At 42.2% G+C, this 24,539-nt stretch overlaps 1 non-coding gene across 1 annotated transcript; it reads left to right on the forward strand.

The window, feature by feature from the left end:
* Window positions 1-20,706: 20,706 nt before the first annotated feature.
* LOC115837715 lies at window positions 20,707-20,808 on the forward strand. The gene has a single exon (XR_004032775.1). It is a non-coding gene; the product is annotated as a U6 spliceosomal RNA (small nuclear RNA).
* The last annotated feature ends 3,731 nt before the right edge of the window (window positions 20,809-24,539 follow it).

Below are 24,539 nucleotides of genomic sequence, written 5' to 3' on the forward strand. Positions count from 1 at the left end.
TCAGTTTCCTTCTCTATAAAATGGGTATAATGATACCTACTTCATAGGTTGTGTAGATTACATCAATAATACGTGTAAAGAGCCTACAAGAATACCTGCCACACAGAAAGTAACTGTTCTACATAAAGCAGGATCAGTAAAATGAAAACAGGAGACATTTGAATTCTCCCCTTATCTCCACTGTCCTTTCAAACCTTCTCTATGGGCCTGTACTCTCTCTGCTCCTGCATGATTTTTTAATGCAGGTCTTTTAACTCTATTCTTTAATAAAAACTGGGTTCTGGGCCAGGCACAGTGGCTCACACCTGTAATCCCAAAACTTTGGGAGGCTGAGGCAGGAGGATTACTTGAGGCCAGGAGTTCAAGACCAGCCTGGGCAACATATCCAGACCCTGTCTCTACAAAAATAAAAATAACAAACTGGGTTCTGAGACCTACCAAGTCATAAGATTAGGCAGGCCAAGTAACAATTCATCCTAAGATGGAAGAGACACATGGTGAGATTGAGCATGAACAGGACTAGAGGACACAAGCAAGCTGCAGAGCAGGTATCCCAGCCCCCCAATGTCATCTACCACATGGCATCAGTGCCTCTCCTCTGCTCACACATAGGTTGTGTGAAGAAGTGCCTTATGATCAGGGAAGAGGAGGGTAAAGCCCTACTTTGATGGATGGGTTTACCCAGTATGTGGGTACAAGCTGAAAATGGACAGTGACTGCACTGAAAGACAGAGGTGAGGGAAAATCCTCCCAGTGAATAAAGCATTGGTCATCTACTTTGGAAAGAGAAGTAATTCAAGGTTAGAATATATATGGACTCACAGGCAGTGGGCAATGATTGGGATGACTGGCTAGGGCCTGGAAGCAAGATTGGAGGACCACAGACAAGACAGTCTAGGGTAGTAGCAGGTGAATGGACATATGAGGATGAATACAAAGTGTGAAGATCTTTGTATCACCTGTTAATGCCCACCAGAGAGCATCCACCATGGAAGAGGCACTAAACTATCAAGTAAACAAAATGACTCAGCCAGTTGATATCAGCCAGCTTCTGTCATTGGCTGCCCTGATGTTGGTGCAATGAATGCATAGATGAAATAGCCATGATGTCAGGGATGGAAGGAAGTTATGCATAGGCCAACTAACACAGGTTCCCAGTTACCAAAGTTGCTCTAGCTACTGCCACTGCAGAATGTCCAACCTACCAATGCTAAGGCCCCAAGATGGCAATGTCCATTGAGAGATCAATTGGCCACTTGTTGGCAAGTTGATTATTTTGGACCCTTTACATCCTGGAAGGAGCAGAACTTCATTTTGACAGGAACAGACCCATATTCTGAGTTTGCCTTTTCTGCCTTGTAGGGCTTTAGCCAACACCACTTAGGTTTACACAGAGTGTAGAAGGCTTACACAGAGTGTTTAATCCACCAGCATAGGATCTCATATAGTATCCACCACATCAGAAAAAAGGACCTACTTTACAGCGAAGGAGCTGCAAGAGTGAGCCCATAAATGGGATCCATTGATTGTACATATCACATATTACAGAACCCAGAAACTGCCAAGCTAAGATATGATATTTTATGAGAATGGGGCACCATTTTTTGGACACTGGCTCTCAACTGGAGGCAATTGTGCCTTCCAGGGGACACTTGGCAATGTCTGGTGATGTCTGGAGACATTTTTTTTCTCTCTGAGCTCTGTCACTGAGAAAATGGAGATACGGCTGGGTGTGGTGGCTCATGCCTGTAATCCCAGTACTTTGGGAGGCCGAGACAGGCAGATCACAAGGTCAGGAGTTTCAGACCAGCCTGGCCAATATGGTGAAATCCTGTCTCTACTAAAAACACAAAAAAATTAGCCAGGTGTGGTGGTGCACGCCTGTAATCCCAGCTACTCAGGAGGCTGAGGCAGGAGAATGGCGTGAACCCGGGAGGCGGAGGTTGCAGTGAGCCGAGATCATGCCACTGCAATCCAGCCTGGGTGACAGAGTGAGACTCCGTCTCAAAAAAAAAAAAAAAAAAAAGGCCAGATGCAGTGGCTCATGCCTATAATCCCAGCACTTTGGGAGGCTGAGGGGGGTGGATCATCTGAGGTCAGGAGTTCAAGACCAGCCTGGCTGACATGGTGAAACTCCGTCTCTACTAAAAATACAAAAAATTAGCCAGATGTGGTGGTTCATACCTGTAATCCCAGCTACTCAGGAGGCTGAGGAAGGAGAATCTCCTGAACCCGGGAGGCAGAGGTTGCAGTGAGCTGAGATTGCACCATTGCACTCCATCCTGGGTGACAAAAGCAAAACTCCATCTCAAAAAAAGAAAATGGAGACACATGTTTTATTGTCACAACTGGGGGGTGGGGACAGAGAGGAAAGGTAATACTACTAGCATCTAGTAGGTAGAGCCCATAGATGTGCATCCTACATGTAGGACAGCACCCTCCAACAAGGAATTATCCAGTCCAAAATGTCAATAGTGTCAAAGTTGAGAAACTCTGTTCTAGGACACAGTATATACTTTAAATCAAAGACCTTTATCTGGAGATGTGTCTGCAATTGGGTCTGGGAACCAAGGGATAGAAGCAGGAGTAGCCCCATTTACCATTACTCCTAATGATCCACTTGTGGAAATTATGGTCTTTGCAAATTTAGAGGAGCTGGTTGCCAAAGGGGAAACACTTCTGTTCAGAGACACAGCCAAATTCACATTGATCTGTATAATATGGTTGCTGCCTGGATTTGTCATGTTCTTCATGCTAGGGGACCAAGAGGCAGGAAGAAAAGTCACCCTATCTTGGCAGAGGTAATTGATTCTAATCATTGGAAGGCAGTAGGGCTGCCATTACACAATGGGGGGAACCAAGAGTGATCCACTTGGTACTTGAGCATTTATTGATACTGCCTTCCTATTTTGATGATATATGGACAAGTGCAACAACTGCAGTTTGAGAAGGGCATGGTGACCAGCCTGAGATCCCTCAGTGATGACAGTCTGGGTCATGCCACAACTTAAGCTACCAAGACCAACAAATGCATTACCTGAGGGTAAGGGGAGTCTAGAATTGTTAGTAGAAAGGGAATGTAATAAGTTGCGGCCCTAAGACTAGCTGTAACAGTGGGATCTATAGTCTATTCTGAAAACCTTTCTCTTCTAAATTTTTCTTAGGAAGAGAGGCCTACCAAAATCCTTGAGGAGATGTTCTAAGAATTTATATAAAGAAGTGAATCTGGCCGGCCATGGTGGCTCACACCTGTAATCCCAGCACTTTGGGAGGCTGAGGCGGGCAGATCACTTGAGGTCAGCAGTTTGAGACCAGCCTGGCCAACATGATGAAACTCCATCTCTACTAAAAATACAAAATTAGCTAGGTGTGGTGGCACACTCCTGTAATCCCAGCTACTCAGGAGGCTGAGGCAGGAGAATTACTTGAATCCAGGAGGTGGAGGTTGCAGTGAGCTGAAATCGCGCCACTGCACTCCAGCCTGGGCGACAGAGTGAGATTCCATCTCAAAAAAAAAAAAAAAAAGTAAATCCAAGTGGCACCAGGATAAATTGCAGTAGTTGCTGTGGTCTGTTGCCTAGATCCACCTTCAGGAAAAAAAGGAATTATTTCACCAGTTACTGGGAGTGCTGTCTATGGCTAGGCCTCAACTGTGTTAGCCTTGTTGAGGGACTGCTGCAGTTGAAGGAAAACTTCTTTGGCTAACATCCTTTCTCCTTCTAGGGGCTGATCAACACTAGGATATAAAGATCCCAGCCCCCTTACCCCAATTCAAATAATTTTGAAAGACCACCCCAGCTCCAGAGCTTTCTATAGGATTGGTTGAGGTCTTTGTTGGGACTGCATCACAGCTCAACTTCTCCCTCTGCACCAATACTGCCTCCCTCACTTCCATTGGTGTTGATCCCAAGAAAACTCTTTAAAAACCACTTGCATGCTACACTTTGTCTCAGAATCTGCTTCCTGGGTAACACAACCTATGACAGTCAATAAACACAATAAAATCATTGCTATGGTCTGAATGTCTGTGGCCCACTCCCCAAAACCTATACATGGAAATCTAATCCCCAGTGTGAGAGTATTTGGAGGTGGGGCCTTTGGGGAGTGATTAGATCAAGAAGGCTCAAGGAATGTGATTAGTGCCCTATAAAAGAAACCCCATCCATACCATAAGACAGGGCGGGAAAAAAAAGATAAAAAACAAAAACCCAGAGAGATCCCTTGCCTCTTCTACCATCTGAGGACACAGTGAAAGATGGCTGTCCATCTATAAACCAGGAAATGGGTCCTTACCAGAACCTGAATCTTCCAGCACCTTGATCTTGGCCTTCTCAGTCTCCACAATTGTGAGAAATTTCTATTGTTTATAAGCCATCAGGTCTATGGTATTTTGTTATAGCAGCCCAAATAGACCAAGACAGTTTCTGTCCATGTTTAGCTTACTTTCTAAACATGGAGAGCCAGACAAAAACCACAAATATAATAAATAAGTAAATCATTAGATATGTTAGAAGATGACAAGTTCTAAGGAAAAGAGAAAAAAGTAGAGTAGGGTAAGGAGATCAAGAGTGTCTGCGGGGGGAGGGGGGAGGGACAGCATTAGGAGATATACCTAATGCTAAATGACGAGTTAATGGGTGCAGGAAATCAACATGGCACATGGATACATATGTAACAAACCTGCACATTGTGCACATGTACCCTAAAACCTAAAGTATAGTAAAAAAAAAAAAAAAAAAGATGGTAAATTTTATGTTATGTATATTTTACTACAATTTAAAAATTGGAAAAAACAATTCTGTGATCCTATAAGAATAAAATGAGGGGAAAAAACTCTGAAAAATAAATGAATAAATAAAAGAAGGAAAAAAAAAGAGTGTCTGGGCATAGGAGTAGGCAATGGTAAACAGGATGCAGTATTAAATCAGAGGTCAAGGTATACCTCACGGAGAAAATAATATTTGAGCAAAATTTAAAAGAGGTAGAGAATTGAACAAGTGGGTATCTGGAGACATTACAGGTAAAGAGAAAAGCGAGAGCACAGACCCTAAGGCAGGAGTCGATGTGTCTCAGGGGCACCCAGCAGGCCAATGAGGCTGGAGTAGAGTGAGCAAGAAGGGGAATACAGTGATAGGAATAGAAATTAGAGAGGGAATATGGGAATTGGGAGTGTCAGATTGTGTAGGCTATTTTTTTTTTTTTTTTTTGAGACGGAGTTTTGCTCTTGTTGCCCAGGCTGTAGTGCAATGGCACAATCTCTGCTCACGGCAACCTCCGCCTCCTGGGTTCAAGCAATTCTCCTGCCTCAGCCTCCCGAGTAGCTGGAACTACAGGCATGTGTCACCATGCCTGGCTAATTTTGTATTTTTAGTAGAGACGGGGTTTCTCCATGTTGGTCAGGCTGGTCTCGAACTCCCAACCTCAGGTGATCGCCTGCCTTGGCCTCCCAAAGTGCTGGGATTACAGGCCTGAGCCACCGTGCCTGGCCTGTGTAGGCTATTTTAAAGACTGTGGGCTATTTTAAAGATTTGGATTTTGCTTTGAATAAAATGAGAATTGTATGCTATTCATCCTCCTCCAGGAAGCCCTCCCTGACTGTCTCTGGTTAGATTAGGTGCCTCCTCTGTACTCTCACAGCCTCTTGGGCTTCCCCTGTAGTAGCACTTATCTATGGTAAATAATTGCTTCATTATCATCTATGTTGCCTGCTCAATTGTGAGCTCCATGAGGACACACTGACATTATGTTGATTATAGGGGATCTTTGTGAGGATATAGACAGAAATAAGAAAGACAAGTCAAGATATATAGCCACACAGTTAGACTTCACAGAGATCATAAAAAAACTTAGAGAACTAGAACTGGTTCAGGATACAGCATAGTTCTAGAAATTAGGTGGTTTCATTGCTGCCTCCGAATTGGGCATTCATTGATCTCTACTCTTATGTTCCACTGTTATGGTCACTTAGTACTCTGTCCTTGCTTCTATGGCATCCAACACTTCCAACCAGTATGAGTTTATATTTCCAAGAAAAAGGATCTTGTTGGTTTGACCATACCCTAGTCACTAACTCTGTTGGGCAGAGATTTCTTGTTGAGCCACACTGTGGATTCTTGGTCAGCCAATAGATTGGCTGTCTTTGGGTCTGATCTTCATCTTTTTTTTTTTTTTTTTTTTTTTTTTGAGACAAAGTTTTGTTCTTGTCACCCAGGCTGGAGTGCAATGGCGCGATCTTGGCTCACTGAAGCCTTCGCCTCCAGGTTCAAGCAATTCTCCTGCTTCAGCCTCCCGAGTAGCTAGGACTACAGGTGCACACCAGCACGCCCAGCTAATTTTTTTTTTATTTTTAGTAGAGACACACCAATTCTGGTTTCAACATGTTGGCCAGGCTGGTCTCGACCTCCTGACCTCAGGTGATCCACCCGCCTTGGCCTCGCAAAGTGCTGGGATTACAGGTGTGACGCACCACACCCAGCCAGGTCTTCATCCTTGATCCAGTTTGCTGTGGCCAGGGTGGTAAAGTCACATAATACCACATGTGGTCATCTATACATAAGGGAGCACCCAGGGACCCTCCTCTTGGCCAAGAGCTGTAGATGTAGCAGCTACTCGTCGGATAATAGATTCCTCTCCAGTACAGCTTAGCACAGTGATTGGCAAACAGGAAATATCAATAAATCCATCAATCTTGTGTAGAGTCCTCCTCTCTCAAGGGCCCAGCACAGTCCGTGGAACAGAGTAGACTAAAATAATTATTTTGGAATAGTAGGCCAGCGTATCCAGACAGCATAGCACAGAAAGAAGCAATGTAGAGTAGTGGTTATGCATGTGGATTCTTGTCATAGACTGCTTAAGTTCAAATTCCAGCTCTGCCACCTAGCAACCGTATGACCTTAAGTAAGCTACTTAACCTGTCTAAGACTTAGTTCTTATGCCTGTAAATGAGGCCACAAATGGCCCCAACATCATAGGAGTGTTGGGTGCCTTACATGAGACAATACACAAAGTACTTTTCTGCATTCCTGGCACATAGTGGTGCCTCGATGGATAGTAGTGCCAGTGCTATTATTCTTGTGAGACTCATGCTAATGAACATGGAGCTCTAGGCCAAATACTAGTCTGGAAGACAGTAGTCATCATACTATGCAGAGAGCTTCCTAAGGACACACCAATTCTGAGATGTTCAGCGCCATTGTCACTAGCAGACCCACTTTCTTTCCTGTGCCCTCACCCACCAGGTTATAAGTAACCTGGAGTTTATGGGTTATCCAGACAACTGTTGCTGACTTTAACAAAGAAAGATACTAGGACCCAAACCTTTCTGGGTCCATAATAAATATATTAGTTATTGGTCAACCTGTTGCTATACCCTTAATCTGAAGTGAGGTGGTATCCAGGCAGAGTATGGAGAGAGAGGGAGGCGGGGGCAATGACCATAGCCAAGGATTCTGTAAGTCATAACTCGGTTTCTATGCAAGTTAACCTTAATATATCCAGCATGGAGCAGCCGACTGGTCATCACTTCTAGGCACAAAAGGATCAATGAGAAGGTTGAGACGGAGACAGATGTCTGTGCATTTACATGAATATAGACATGTGTGAGGTTAGTTGGGGGATTTTTTTTTTTTTTTTTTTTTTGAGGAGTCTCGCTCTGTCGCCCAGGATGGAGTGCAGTGGCGCAATCTTGGCTCACTGCAAGCTCCGCCTCCCGGGTTCACGCCATTTTCTTGCCTCAGCCGCTCCGAGTAGCTGGGACTACAGGCGCCCGCCACCACACCCGGCTAATTTTTTTGTATTTTTAGTAGAGACGGGGTTTCACCGTGGTCTCGATCTCCTGACCTCTTGATCTGCCCGCCTCGGCCTCCCAAAGTGCTGGGATTACAAGCGTGAGCCACCGCCTCCGGCAAGGTTGGGGGCTTATTCAGGGCTGGGGCAAGCCCTAGCCCTACACCTTCTTGAACCCCTCTTCAGGCTGGCATACAAACTGGGACTGAGAGCAGATGGAAGGTGAGGCTCTTCTTTGGGACCTACTTAGGAAGGGCTCACAATGGAGGAGATGACAGGAAGGTTTGGGGAAAGGAATAAGAGTACCTGCCGTGGCTTGGGGTGTGTTGAGGGGTTGGAGGGGTGATGGGCACTGGGAAGGAATAGAGAGAACAGAGGGAAGATGGAGTCCCTGCTGCAAGCTGAGCCCTCAGTAGACTGGGCAAGGAACAAGGAGAGATCCCCTTTCCACCAGAGCACTGTAGCGGCCTGCGGTGGACAGGAGCCTGAACAGCTTCCCTTCAGGGCTTTCTGGGGCAGTATGGCCAGGCCTCCTAGTTGCCTCCAGGTGCTCCAACTGTGACAAAGCCTTCTATTCGGCCTGCCCGCACAAGGAGCACCACACAGCCATGCCAACTCCACCTTTACTGTGCACAGCACCCTTGTGGCTTTGAGGCACACTTGTCAAGGGAGAAGCTTTTATCCAGGCAACCAATTGTGTTTCCCCACTAATTCAGCTATGAATTTCCTTTGAGGAAATGGTGCCTCAGGCACCACCAGGGGGCACTAGGGCCTCTAGGCACCAGGGGCCAAGGAAAATGAAATCCTCTTTCGTGGAGGCCCCAAGTCCAGGTTCTGAGCCTCCTGCAGCAGTTCTCTCCAGCAACACCTTGGCGCAGCAGACCAGGGAGGCCGCGTTGTTGGCTTATCTAATGAGAAATGAGAGGACTGGGCCAAAGAGCCCTATTTCTGTCCAGCCCTACACTACCTGCCATAAAATTAAATGATCACAATGAGTACATTAATTACCTGACATGAATGCTTTAACATAACAAAATTATTAGCCATTCTAGATTTAGTGTTTGTACAGCACTTTATATTTGCAAGGGCGTTGCAATAACTTACGCTGCTGAGGGTGCGTTTCAGGCCCTGAACGACATCCTAAAGGTTTTCTTCTGGCCAGCCAGCTGTCTGGCCTCTCCACAGCTGGTCCCCTGCCCTTCTTGTCTTCACTGACTGCTTTTCTTCTCCAGCTGCCGCCTGGTGTCTCCTCCTTGCAGCTCCTTCATCTGTTCACTGAATGCCTTTTACCTCAGAGAGCCATGAGACAGTGTCTTCACTTGTGCCCGTGTTACCTACCTGATCCTGCATCAGAATTAAAGGGCTCAAGGGCAGCAGCCATGGGTGGGGTGGGTCTTGGTGCCCAGCAAGACTCTCTCCTGTTCTGCTAGCTGTGGCTGCAAGTGTGGACACGTGATGGACTCTACATACAGTAGGGGCTCTACTATGTAGGGGCTCCGAGTTTTGGACCTGATGTTGCTCGAACTCCACAGGAACTGACTGCACATCCTGCCTCAGTTCATTTGTTGAGTGCTCACTTTACCCACATGACAGCAAGCCCTGGGTCCTTGGGGAGCATGGCATTGAGGAGACTCACTACTGTGCAGATTCAATTCCAGACTGGATGGGATATCATAGGAGACCGCACTAGTAAAACTTGTTGCAGTTGGCTTGAGTGTGAAATCTGCTTCCCAGGCAGAGAGATCAAAGCCCAGTTGATGGATGTGTGTATACCCAGCTCTCCTTGCTTGCTTTCATCTTCCTTCCAGGAAGAGGAGTAAACATTCAGCTAGTGAGCACTGCAGGTGTTCCCATGAGTGGAAAGGAATATCACTGACAGCACATAAGACCACCAATGAAGGTATCCATGAGGATACCAAGGGCCTCAAGGAGGATCAAAACGAAGGGCATTTGCAGCAGCAGTTCTAGAATTTTAATATAGGATCATCTTTGGGGCAGCAGCCATTTGGCTGGAAGGCAGCTGGGGAGATGTACCTTGAAGCTACATTCGTATAGCTCATATGATACAGATCAAATGTTTCCTAACATGTTTTTAGTCATACTTTCTGGAAGCTGAGAAAACATCCATTTTTAACATGAAATATATCATAGTGCATAGTATAGTGGTTAAGAGCAGAATCAAGAGGTGGATTGCTCGGCTACAAATGCCACCTTCATCATTAATCAGCTAGGTGACTTCAGGCAAGGGCTTTAGCTTCTTTGTGCCTCAATCTCCTCATCTATAAAATGTGGATAACTGTAGTATCTGCATCAGACTTGCCATTAGGATTAAGTGAGTTAATCCACATAAGCCATTTAGCATATGCTCATTAAGAGTTAGCTCTTATTATTTATTGGGAGAGACTTGGAAGGGCCTGGTATTTGGGAGTAAATTTTCAAGTCATTCAAAGTGAGGGAGATAGGGAGAGGGATTCAAGATTTAGGCTAACAGGGATGTGTGCTGTGAGGTATTGAGGAGCCTCCTAGTAAAGTCCAGAGAATTCCACCTCTAAAGGGGTCTTGGAGGGGAAAGGGCTGTGTTCCAGGTGATCAAAGACCCTCAGCCTTTCTGTGTGCATCAAGTTTGGAGGTTGGGGGCTCCCCAACAACCCCTTTGACTGGACTAGATGTTGCATCGAATGGTAGTAAGGAAAATGAAGCATTCTCTCGCTTTTCCAAGCATAGTCTGGGGGACTCTCCCTAGTCCAGGACACAGCCCCCATCAGACCAGCTGGACTGGAGGGCCCTACTCCTCCTGCCTGTCCCCACTGCCCTCCAGGCTCTCTGCCTCCTAGAGACTCTGAAACAGTGGCTACTCCAAGGGAGGGGACATCTGGGTTCCTGGCCCTGACCCAATGGGGAAATGGAGTAGAAATGAGCCAGGCATGCAAGGAAAGCTGGTCCCTGGCGAGGTCCTGGTAAGTCCCAGGCCCACAGGCTGAGGGTCCTGCGGCATGTAGTGCCACATCTCCCTCTTCAGTGAAACAAGAGGCTCTCACAGAGTTCCTCTGAAAGCCTCTTTCATCAACAAGTCCATTTGTGATTCTGTCTCTTCTTGTGGTGACCACCAGGAAAATGAGAGAGCAGAGCTGCATTCTAGGGTTTTGCTATGACTCTTCTAGGCCCAATCTTAAAACTGAGATGATCATGCCAAACCCCCAGCTCCTCCCCTACACTCCAGACTCAGAGTAAGCTCATTCACCAGGCAAGTGCAAAAAAGACCCAGAGGATCTGCACAGCCAAGAAGGTATGTATTTCCTCCTTGGAACAGCATTGTCAGGAAGACTCTAGATTAAGAATTAGAAAGCCAATGGGAAAACTTCTGACATTACTTGAGAGAATCCTCTTGTCTAGAGGTCTTCAAAGGTGATTCCTTAGGTCAGGAAGAAAATAGTAGAGCTACAATTTATATGTAGTTTTACTGTTAAAATAATGAGCTTTGCTGATATTTTACATAAGCATTGAGATGGACGTCTTCACTTGTTAAGTCATTTGGTCACCTGTCATGTGAGGGACACGATGCACGCTGAAGGCAGATGGAGACCTCAACAATATAAGGGTTGACAGTGATGCCTATGATATGTTGCAGTTAACGTATGCCTAGTTAAGCAATTTGCTGATTATGTTAACCAATTTTAGCTAACCATGTCAATAGAATGAACAGATGGTTTAAAAAGATTCCTGCAGATTGGGCATGGTGGCTCACACCTGTAATCCTAGCACTTTGGGAGGCTGAGGCGGGTGGATCACCTGAGGTCAGGAGTTCAAGACCAGCCTGGCCAACATGATGAAACCTTGTCTCTACTAAACATACAAAAATTAGCCTGGCGTGGTGGCGGGCGCCTGTAATCCCAGCCACTCGTGAGGCTGAGGCAGGAGAATTGCTCGAACCTGGGAGGCGGAGATTGCAGTGAACCGAGATCACACCATTGCGCTCCAGCCTGGGCAACTCCATCTAAAAAAAAAAAAAAAGATTTCTGCAAAGAAAACATGACTTGAAAATAACACAAAAATTCAAACACAAGCCATCACTTCTACTCCTAGTAGGAGCTGTTAGCCAGATGATCAGATATAAGCAATTATAAGCTGATCAGATCTGACAAGAAATCAGCAAAAACTTTTTGAAATTATTAAGAAGAGTATTTGAAACATAGATATACATACATTATAATGAATTCTGCCCTAAGCATATATTGTGCCATAAGATATTAGCTGATAGTGATAATTTATAAATAAACATATGTATATTAGGGGAATGTATACTTTTTTTACAGATAGGTAGACATGATCAAGAAATTGGGGACCACTATTTTAGCTTATCTGTGGGTCATGTTTTTTCATCATAAAATGAAAAGGATTATTGTTTTTCGGAAAAGTGATAAGATGAAACTTTCTCTTAATTTGTGATATGTTATTTAGTGTCTGTGCTGTCATTTTCTAACTATGAAAACTTGTATAAGTTTCTTAAAATTATCTGAACTGTGCTTTGCTATATCTATAGATCATTATAGGGTTGTTATAAGAATTGTATTAAAAATTTTAAATGTCTGCCACACTGTGGGCCCTTAATAAGTGGCTATATTATTACACATAAAGATATTGCTGAGCAGAAATAATAGGATTAAAAAATTAATAAGATAAACAATATTTTGGCACAAAAATTTTTTAAGTGCCTTGAAAGTACTAACTCACTTGAAAATTGCTATGCTGATTAAAATTGACCACTTACCATTCATTGAAAGCCACCATGCCAGGCTTTGGGCTAAGTGCTGAGGATAGAGAGATGAATTTGTCATAGACTCTGGAGACTAGAATTTGGAGCTGGCTTAGTTTAGATAACTATAACAGCTTCCTGCCTAGTCTCCCTGCCTGCATTGTCCCTCACTATTCCCTGGCTCCAGCTTCCACCATCATGTGACTGACAAACCAGTCTTCCTCATTATTTTCATCATTCATTTCCATGCCTGAAAACCTTCAATACCTCTCTTGTGCTATTACCTCTTCATTTTCTATATACTATCTGATATTGTTCAGTAACTTTTATTCCAGTTAGTCTTCTCATCTCAGCTGAAACTGTTATAGTTAGTACTTAGAACTTATAGATAAGTTTGCCTTTGAGAGAATTTAACTTAATCAACAGGTGATGAAAGGAGCCCAACCTCTCTGAGGCTCTTGGGAACAGCTACTTGACTACTAATCAGTGGCATTAACACATCTAAGGAAAGAAAGATGTGGTCTGCAATTCGACTTGGAATAGAGGACAGCCAGAGAGATAAACTTTAGCTGGATGCACCCAACATTATCTGTGGGACAAAGGTATTGGAAATAGGGGAGCCTGGGAATTTCAATCATTCCTTCAGGGCTATTTGTTTCTTCTGGCTGGTGAGAGATCCTGCTTTATGTCTGTTATATTTCTCTGGTTAAGATACTTAGCATTCTTCTAATCTTTGATCCCCTGGATGAAATATTCTCTTTTTTATTATGAGTTGTGAGAATACCATAGGGTACTAGTTTACTAATTCTACCTTCCAGGTACCCACAGACTGAGGTGAGATGCCTCTGCTAAGATTTAATACATTCTGGTCAATGGAAAATTATATCTCCATTGTGACTTAATCAGCTGGTATTCTGGTTTACACTTTTGAATTTATTCTTTTTGAGTCTGATTATCTAAGTCTCATAACCTCAGTTTATGTGAATCTGATAGTTAAGTAAAGGTCTTAGTGAAAAAGATGTAATTATGGACCAAGAGAAAATATAGAACATTTTTTAAAACTTGTAGTTGAAATGCTTCTTTTAAGTAGGACATAAAATCTAGAAGCTGTAGAGGAAAAAATTAAAATTTAAAACTATATAATAAAAAACACTATAAACAAATTTGAAAGACATGATAGACTGGGATCACATATTTGCAACATACATAATAAATAAAGGATTAATAGCTATAATATATGAAAAGAATCTATAATATATGAAAAGAATCTAATAATAATCTAATCTAATAAGAATAATAAGGAAAAGCCAACCCAAAAGAAAAATAGGCAAAGGATATGAATTAGAAAAGTCACAGAAAATATGTTCGATATTAATATGTCTAATAAACATTTGAAAAATAGTTCAAGTTCACTTTTAACTAAAGAAATGAAATTAAATTAGCAGTGATATGCCCCTTCCATAAGATTAATGTAATTTTAAAAAGATACATGAGAGGGTGTCTTAGTTTGGGCTGCTGTAACAAAGTACCATAGACTGGATGGCTTATAAACAACAGGAATTTATTTCTCAAAGATCTGGAGGCTGGAAGCCTGAGATCACGGTTCTGGTGAGGGCTTGCAGACAACACAGTTGCACACAGCCAACTCTTCTGGGTTGCACACAGCGGACTTCTTGTACCCTCACTTGGTTGAAAGAGGACAAGAGAGCTCTCTAGGGTCTCTTTTGCAAATGACCTAATTAACTCCTGAAGGCCCTACCTCCTAATACCCTCACATAGGTGATTTGAATTTCAACATATTAATTTGGAAGGGACATAAACATTCACTCCATAACAGAGAGGTGTGTCACTGCTATTCAACTGAAAAATTGACATACAATTGATGAGGGTGTGGAGAAAGAGATATTTTCAAATACTGCTAATGGGATATACGTTGGTACAGCTTCTTTTGGAGCATTTATCAAACTGTGCCTCTTGCTATTGTACTTGAAGGACAATTTGGCTAAGAACAAAATTCATAGACTTTATGTTCTTCCCCTCAGAACTTCGAAGTCATTGTCCTGTTGTTTTTCTGACGTTGCTTTAGTTCTTTTACCCCAGTGGCTTCATTCATCTCGGTTGGTTCAACTTAAGTATTTTTTTTCCCCAGAAAAGGATCTTATGCCCTTTATTCCCTATGTTCTCACTTGTTTGAGAATGTCTGTCTTTGGCTGTATAAATAAATGACAACTTGACCAGATATAGTATTCTCGGGCTCACTCTATGTCTGCTGAAACTGCAGCCATTGAATGTTGCTGTGAAGTCTGAGGGCCAGCCTGATTCTTCCTTCTTTTAGGTGACCTGCTTTTTCTGCTTGGATGACTGAGGAGTTCCTTTTTCATTCTTAGAGCTGAATAACTTAATCAGGATAGGTCTTGGTTTCAATTACGCATTATCAGTTTTTCTTCGAGCACAGTATATCCTTTTAATGTAGAGATTCCGTTCTCCATAGTTCTTCATATCAGAAAAGTTTCTTCTGTTATATATTAAAACACCTCTTCTTGCCGGGTGCGGTGGCTCACGCCTGTAATCCCAGCACTTTGGGAGGCCGAGGCAGGCGGATCACGAGGTCAGGAGATCGAGACTATCCTGGCTAACACAGTGAAACCCCGTCTCTACTAAAAATACAAAAAATTAGCCGGGCATGGTGGCAGGCGCCTGTAGTCCCAGCTACTCGGGAGGCTGAGGCAGGAGAATGACGTGAACCCGGGAGGTGGAGCTTGCAGTGAGCCGAGATCACGCCACTGCACTCCAGCCTGGGCGACAGAGAGAGACTCTGTCAAAACAAAACAAACAAACAAAAAACAAAAAAAAAACCTCTTCTTTTTAATTTGTTGTGTTCTTCAAGGATGCCAATTTTCCTTTGGCTATATCATCTTTATGTGCCTTCTATTTTTTTTATTATTTATCATTATTCTTTTTGAGACAAGGTCTCACTTTGTCACCTGAGCTGGAGTGCAGTGGCACAATCAGAGCTCACTGCAGCCTCAACCTCCCAGGCTCAAGCCATCCTCCTACCTCAGCCTCCCAAGTAGCTGGGACTACAGGTATGTGCTACCATGCCTGGCTAATTTTTTACTTTTTGTAGAGAAGTGTCTTGCTATGTTGCCCAGGCTGGTCTCAAACTCTCAGATGCAAGTGATCCTCCCACCTTGGCCTCCCAAAGTGCTGGATGACAGGCGTGAGCCACTGTGCCCAGCCTCTACTATATTTTTAAATCTTCCTTCAAATTTTTTAGAAAATTGACCTTTTTCTCTTATTCACTATTATTAGATCATGAATTTCTTTATAAGTTATGCATAGTGTTAATTGGGTCCCTAATTTGTCACCTCTGCTCTACAGTATCTTTTCATCTCATTCTGTTGTTTTATCATGTTGTTTTTGCATTCTTTTATTTAATTATTTAATTCATGGTTTTTTATTCTTTTCTATTTTCTGCTCACTGCAAACTCCGCCTCCTGGGTTCAAGTGATTTTCCTGCCTCAGCCTCCCGAGTACCGGGGATTACAGGTGTGCGTCACCATGCCCAGCTAATTTTTGTATTTTTACTAGAGACAGGGTTTCACCAGGTTGGCCAGGCTGGTCTCGAACTCCTGACCTCAGGTGATCCACCCACCTCGGCCTCCCAAAGTGTTGGGATTACAGGCGTGAGCCACCGCACCCAGCCATTTAATTCATTTTTTTAAAAGTTCTTCTATAGCATGAAGCCCTCATGGACAATTTTCTCTTCCTCTGGTATTATTTTCAACACTCCACTCCTTATCTTTATTTTTCACTCCACAGTTCCTTTCCTTCTTTGTTTCTTTTTCCTTTTCATTATGCTATGTTATATTTTCACATTTATTATACTGATGTTTTGGAGGAATTCTTCCATGATATCCATCCAATCTTATTTAGTCTCAGGAGTGGGCACATATGCAGGCAAGACCAATCAGAGTTCTAAGACAATTGATAAATATATGCCTTGTTTCTTTTCTACATTATATTGCCTTGGTTTTGAATTCTCAGAAGAGTGCTTTATAAAATACTTCGGATAGCAGTCATAGCAGCTAAGCACTCCCTCATCCTCACCATATATTCTCAGGCTACAGATATGTAGACTAGCCTAGTCCACCCTCAAACTCTAGCTCTTAGGGAAAAAACAAATTCCAGTTCACAGGTCACCTCCTTGAGGGGCTTTCTCTGACTATCCTTCCTAAGGATACCCAAACTCTAGTTACTCTATTACAGCACTTCTGAGGACGTCTTTGTATGTCTTCAAAGCGTTTGTCACTATTTCAGAGTATCTTATTTATTTGCTTATTTAATGTTTCTCTGAGTCTTGGAATGTAAGTTTCATGAGAGAAGGGACCTTGTCTCTCTTGTTACATTTCTGTATCCCCAGCATCAAGGACAGGGCCAAAGAAGATAATCGTTTTTCAAAAAATATTTATTTTCAATTTTATTATAAATTATGAAGTGAAAATTCTTAGCATACATCTTTTTGAGTCATTTAAATGATCTCTTTTTTTTAATTTTACTTTAAGTTCTGGGGATACATGTGCTGAATGTGCAGGTTTGTTACATAGGTGTACATGTGCCACTGTGGTTTGCTACGCCTATCAACTTGTCATCTAGGTTTTAAGCCCCGCATGCATTAGGTATTTGTCCTAATGCTCTCCCTCTCTTTGCCCTTAAGTGATCTCTTTAGAGTACATTGCTGGAAGTAGGATTACTATGTCAAGAGGTACACACATTTTATATTATGTTACCCATATCCAAACTATTTCTAGAAACGTGGTTCACACTTATACTCTCAACAAAAGTACAGGCGAGTGCTCATTTTCCTCACCTACAGTGGATTCGGTTAATCTTCCTAGTCTTCACCAACCTATAAGTAAAATATAATGGTTCATTGTTTTATTTATATTTTTTATTTAGGCTATTAGCCATTTGTAGTTCTTAATTTGGGAATTGTCCATCATGCAATTTCACCGTTTTCTATTGGGTTGTTAGTTTTTTCTTGTTCATTTATGATCTAATTGGATATATGTTATTAGCTCTTTTAAATTGAATATTATAAACATTTTCTCTATTTGTATTTGTCTTTCAGTCTTATTTATGGCCTTTCTTTATAGGCAGAATGTGCGCATTTGTATATAGTTAATATTTTCCCTTTATGACTTCTGGGTTTGGGGATATGTTTTGAAAGACCTTCTTCACCTCCAAGATTATACAAATATTTACCCATGTTTTCTTCAAGTATTTTTATGGTTTTATGTTTTTCTCTAGGTCTAAGGAGTGAGGTAGGGATACAGCGTTATTTTTTTCCAAATGACTGGCCAGTTATTCCAAAATCATTTGCTGAATTATTCAATGTAACTCCACTGATAACATTTAGTGATTATTTATCATGTGCCAGACACTTACTAAATCCTCTACATACCTAGTCTAGTTTAATCCTTACATCAAGTGGTGACAAAATGAGATTTGCATTTACAGCACACACGCACACGGAGTTTGTCTTTAATGCAGAAAATAGATTGGCAGGGTATAGATAGACAGATAACGGGACTTATTATGGGAATCAGCTGACACAATTATGGAAGCCAAGAAGTCCCACAATATGCCTTCCACAAGCTGTGGATCCTAGGAAGCTGGTGGTGTAATATATCTGAGTCCAAGGCATGAGAACTGAGAGAGCCAGTGATGTAAGTCCCAGAGTCAGAAGGCCCAAGAACTTAGAACTCTGATGTCTGAGGGCAGGAGAAGATAGGTGTTCCAGTCAAGAAGAGAGAAAGTGAATCCACCCTTCCTCCACGTTTTTGTTCCATCTGAGCCCTCAATGACTGGATGACGCCAGCCCACACTGGTGAGGGTGGATGTTCTCTACTCAATCTACTGATAATGCTAATCTCTTCCAGAAACAGTCTCACAGACACACCCAGAAATAACGTTTTACCGGCCATCTGAGCAACCCTTAGCCCAGTCAAGGTGACATATAAAATTAACTGTTGCATGTAATCCCAGCACTTTGAGAGGCCGAGGCAGGCAGATCACGAGGTCAGGAGATCGAGACCATCCTGGCTAACACGGTGAAACCCTGTCTCTACTAAAAATTCAAAAAATTAGCCAGGCGTAGTGGTGGGCACCTGTAGTCCCAGCTACTTGGGAGGCTGAGGCAGGAGAATGGCGTGAACCCGGGAGGCGGAGCTTACAGTGAGCTGAGATCATGCCACTGCACTCCAGCCTGGGCGACAGAGCCAGACTCCGTCTCAAAAAAAAAAAGAAAAATTAACCGTTGCAATGGGGGAAAGAATGATTGCAGGAAGACCCATTATTTATGTCATCTAGGCAAGAGGCTCCTTTGAAGCTCTGTATTCTAGCACCTTACTATGCATGACATATGGTAGGTAACAAGTGGAATGAAACTTGTCCATGAAAAATGATAGTGACTTGAACGGAGGTTGGGAGGGGTGGCAGTAGAGATGGAAAAAAGTGAAAAAATTTGAGAAATAATTTGAAGACAGAATTAACAGGTCTTCATGATTATTTAAATATGGAGAGATGAGAGCAGGAAAAGTCAAAGATGGCTCAGCTTTCTGGCAGAGATAGATTTAATGGAATATTGATGAGTTTACTTTTGAACAGGCTGAGTTGAAGGTAACTTGGAGATATCCATTTGAAGGAGTCAGGTAAGCAGTTAGATACATCAGTCCAGAACTCCAACAGCAAGGTATGTTTGAGGAGCATATGCATGTTGATAGTAACTGAAGCCATAGGAAAAGTTAAAATTACTTCAGGAAGGGACATTGAATGAAAAGAGAAGCACTCCTAGGACAGATCCCTGAAACACTCTCCTACTTAAAGGTTTAATAGAACACGAAGGAGGAGTCAGCAAAAATGTTTTCAAAAGGGCAGCCAGAGAAATAAGAGGAATTGGGAGAGTGTGGTGTTTTAGAAGACAGGAAAGAGAATACTTAAGGAGAGAGTTCAGGGTAATTCTAAGAGAGCAAATGAAATGATGGGCCATGAACTGTAAGCTAGACAAATGGGGAAGTGAAGACAAGAAGGGAGTAATAGAAAGAAAGGGGTCAATAAACTGATATTCAAATGAAAAGGAAGAATAGTTGCAGTTGGACTAGCTTAATAATGAGCTGGAAGCATAGGTGCTTGTGGTCAGAAAGTAGACTATCTGAATTAGTGATTTTAGAAGTAGAGATAATTTTAGGTCATGATGACAAGATCCAGGGGGTGACTGTGAAAGTGGGTGGTTGAATAGCAATGTAGGAGGACATGGGAGATACTCTGGGTCTCTCTTGAGGACTCTGAATTCACTTAGGATGATGACAGTACTCATGGCACAAGAGAAGACAGTAAGCCAAGTGCCACTGTCTTCTGTGAGGTAGGGAGATTACTGTTACCAATCACGGAGAGGGTAGCAGGGGTTTTCACAAAAGGGTGGAAAAGCAGTGGACTCTAAGTAGCACTGGGAAGCATCCTCGTCTCTTGACAGTACATAGGTGTAAGAATATGAGCGGATCTCTCTTGAGGGAGCTGCAGGGTAAGTGGTGTAGAGAGAGCCAGGTTTAGATAAGGCATGAGGTGGAAGGAACATTCAGAGGAAAGTGTTTGAGGGCATAGGAGAGTTGAAATTCCAAAGGGCAAATGGAAGGTTTTGGCAGGGAGAGAAGAGAGGGATTGGATACTTCCACACTTAAGGAAGTATGTAGCATTTTAGGAATGATAGCTCATATAGGGCAAATATGAGAAGAGACAAGGTATCTATATTTGGAGCTTTGACCTATGAAAATAGGAATGAAACTTGATAGGTTTAGTCTCACTTAGCCCTCAGAGAAGAGTGGACACAAGGGCTTAAAAAAAGTCAGCTGTGTTCTGGAAAGTCCTGCAAACATTTCTTTTCACACAGAGATGTGATTAGTCATAGGAGATGCACAGAGGATAATAGTAAGGAACAAAAAAGCTTGAAGTTCAAGGTTCTTTGAGGAGAGGGATGAACAGTGGCTCTAAGAAGATTGGATTAGACCCAGAATCCACTGGTACCCTGTTTAATCAAGGCTTGGAGGTCTGGATGTTTGTAGCTTGGGATAGGGTAGGTGTGAAAGGAGGGACTGAAGAGTGGCCCAGGAGTGCTTCAGCAGCACATACACTAAAATTGGAATGATACAGAGATTAGCATGGCCCCCTGCACAAAGGATGACACAAACATTTGTGAAGCCTTTCATATTTTAAAAAAAAGAATGGCCTTTTCTTTCTTTTTTTTTTTGTTTTTTGGAGACAGTCTCGCTCTGTAGCGCAGGCTGGAGTGCAGTGGCACAATCTCGACTCACTGCAACCTCCACCTCCCAGGTCAAGCAATTCTTCTGCCTCAGCCTCACGAGTAGCTGGGATTACAGGCATGCTCCACGATGCCCAGCTAATCTTTTTTTTTTTTTTGTATTTTTTAGTAGAGATGGAGTTTCACCATGTTGGCCAGGCTGGTCTTGAACTCCCGACCTCGTGATCCTCCTGCCTCAGCCTCCCAAAGTGCTGGGATTACAGGCGTGAGCCACCACGCCTGGCCAAAGAATGGTCTTTTCTTGACCCTAGATCTGTAGGTGCAGATATAGTTTAGAACGTCGGATATCTGTTGTATTACAAGTTTTAATTTTACTCCCCAAGTATAGAAATAACACCTAAATTATTATTTTTAAATATTTTCACTTGTTCTTACAGGTTAAATATTTAAATTATTTGGGCCATTTTCCCCAAATTTTACTCTTATTTTAGCATATTCTATATTTGCTTAATTTTTAATTTAAGTCATTGTTTTTATTAAGTTAATGTCAACACTAAAAATTGGTTTCGAGTTGGTATAGTGATAGAATTCAGAAGTCTTAACAAAACTGAAAGTTGTCACATTTCAGGAGGTAAATTATAAAGCTTAGTTTTTAATTTGTCCTTTCCTTGCCAACACCTTATAGAATCAATAGAAAATACATTAGCAGAAGTAGGCCAGTATCATACACAGTGCACTTTCCTCATCACCCTCAGCTCCTTGTAACTTCTTGCTCCACTGAATTTCTGAGAACCTTTTTGTCTCTAATACTCACTTGGTACTTTTTATGGATATATTCCATTCTTTTCTCTCTGTGGAAGCTCTATGTTTTTTACCTACATATAATCAATTTAAGATGCATATTTTTCCACATTTTAACAGCTCTGAAATGGGGATGCATCTTATAATCTAAACTATCTTTGATTTGATAATGTATAGTACTTTGTGTCACTCCTCCAAACAGCCTAGTATAATTCCTAACACACAGTAAGCACTGAACAAATGTTTGTTTATTGATTGACTATATGTAAATTAAGAAGAGGTCATATAATTCGAATTATTACTTAAATACAAATGTTAACCTGACCTCTAGCACATCCTCGAACTCTTAAGGTTCATAAGTTTTTAATTCAATAAAATGTGAGATTATTTCAAAAAAGAGGAAATGGGCCAGGTGTAGTGGCTCATGTCTGTAATCCTAGAATTTTGGGAGGCTGAGGCGGGTGGATCACCTGAGGTCAGGAGTTTGAGACCAGCTTGGACAACACTGCAAAACCTCTACTAAAAATACAAAATTAGCCCAGTGTGGTAGCACATGCCTGTAATCCCAGCTACTCGGGAGGCTGAGGCAGGAGAATTGCTTGAACCTGGGTGGCAGAGGTTGGCGTGAGCCAAGATCATGCCACTGTACTCCAACCTGGGCAACAGAGCAAGACTCCATTTCAAAAAAAAAAAAAAAAAAAAGAAATGAATAAGGAAAATTTAATTATTTGCCTGCTTTTATAATATTTAAAAATGGATTTAATATTTAAAAGACATTCCTTAATAATACCTACCTTGCTTTTGTGTAAAATTTGTCACAAAAAAAAATTCCTGCAACACAGGAAGAAAAATCTATTAGAAGAGAGAAAGTATATGATTTACCTGAGTTCTACAACTAGTCAATGTCTTGGCTTCTTGCTTATGGTACTTGTTCTTTTTACTAGACTCTGTTGTTCCGTGGAAAGGCAGATATACAAAATGCATTCTTAAATGCAACCCGTTTTTGCAGAGTGTTTTTTAAAAGTGATTACCATGAAGTGAAATTCTAACTGCATATGTGCTGCTGCATTCATTTCTTTCTAGTCTTCAAAAGAAGGGAATGGAAAAGATACGACAGAGCTGAAGTATAATTGCTTATTAGGTGTCGTTCAATGAGGGAAGCTGTAAAAAATGAAACTAGTATTATTGCATAGTAAAGAGCACCTTATTTAGCTCTTGGGAAAGATTGAAGGATATTTACTGAAAAAATGCAATTTTCGCCGACTTTGAAGGAATCATCACAAGAGTCAACCCATTTTCCAACTTAGAACCTTTAAATCATTCCCATGATGTGTTTCTATTTCTTTGTCTCACGTGGCTCCTCTGCAATTTCTCTTTCATGCCACTCCATTGCTTAGCTTCTATTCGACTTTTGGAGGAATTTTCACTGCTACATATTGATTTCTGGGCTCTCCTTAGGTTAGGTTACCCCTTTCCTGCTTTTATTTTTATTGCAATAATATCTTTTTTTTTTTTTTTTTTGAGACGGAGTCTCGCTTTATCGCCAGGCTGGAGTGCAGTGGCCCAATCTCAGATCACCGCAACCTCCGCCTCCCAGATTCAAGTGATTCTCCTCTCTTAGCCTCCCGAGTAGCGGGATTACAGGTGCGTGCCACCAGGCCCAGCTAATTATTTATTTATTTATTTAGAGACGGAGTTTCACCATGTTGGCCAGGATGGTCTCGATCTCTTGACCTCAGGTGATCCACCCGCCTCGGCCTCCCAAAGTGCTGGGATTACAGGCGTGAGCCACTGTGCCCGGCCTGATCTTCCTTTTTCAATTATTTCTTTATATTTAGTTAGTTCGTTTTGTTTTTTTAGCCATGTTAACTTTTTGAGAAGGTTACTTGATCTGAGTTTCAACTATTTTATCTGTGAAATATGGATGAAAATACCTACTTATCAGAGTTTTTTTTGTAAAAATTAAGTGACACCACTTACTTAAAAGTGGCTAGTGGAATACTTGCTTCATTTCATAGTTGGCTCTTCATAAAATATTATTCAGTTCAGGCTGGGTGCGGTGGCTCATGCCTGTAATCCTAACACTCTGGGAGGCCGAGGCGGGCAGATCACCTGAGGTTGGGAGTCAAGACCAGCCTGACCAACATGGAGAAACCCCGTCTCTACTAAAAATACAAAATTAGCCAGGCACGGTGGTGCGTGCCTGTAATTCCAGCTACTTGGGAGACTGAGGCAGGAGAATTGCTTGAACCGGGGAGGTGGAGGTTGCCGTGAGCCGAGATCACGCCATTGCACTGCAGCCTGGGCAACAAGAGTGAGACTCTGTCTCAAAAGAAAAAGGAAAAGAAAAATTCAGTTTAGTACATCCCTTCAACGTGAACTCACTTTAATTCCTTGCCATGCTCTTGTATTAAACGCTATTGCCCGTAATTTACTCAAATTTTCCAAATTCATGTAATCTTGTAGGCCGGCCATGTAACTTATCTGGACACTTTGAGAGTGTAAAGGGGCAAGCACCATCAATTATTATGTTAAGACAACAGGTGTAAATTGGGACTGTCTTAGGCAAATTAGAATGTAGCCTATCAGCCCTCTCCTGGCTATAGCAGACTCTGCTTTCTACCTTGGAGTTACTTTCACGGTGCCCTTTTCAGGACCCCATTTCTTTTCTAACCTCTTCGCTGAGTGTAAAATTTCCCCTTTGTCACCACCACTATGCTTGGAACTGCATATGTTTACTTTCTAAACCACTCAGTCTCCTTCACCAACTTCCCCATTTCTGTCAAAGACTAGACCACACTTCAGAGTTTAACTCTGATTTTCCATATTCCTTCAACTCTCATATCCAGTCAGTTGGCAGTTTGTTTATTTAATTCTATAAGT

The sequence above is a fragment of the Nomascus leucogenys genome, chromosome 12 (genome assembly GCF_006542625.1).
Source record: "Nomascus leucogenys isolate Asia chromosome 12, Asia_NLE_v1, whole genome shotgun sequence".
Taxonomy (NCBI): domain Eukaryota; kingdom Metazoa; phylum Chordata; class Mammalia; order Primates; family Hylobatidae; genus Nomascus; species Nomascus leucogenys.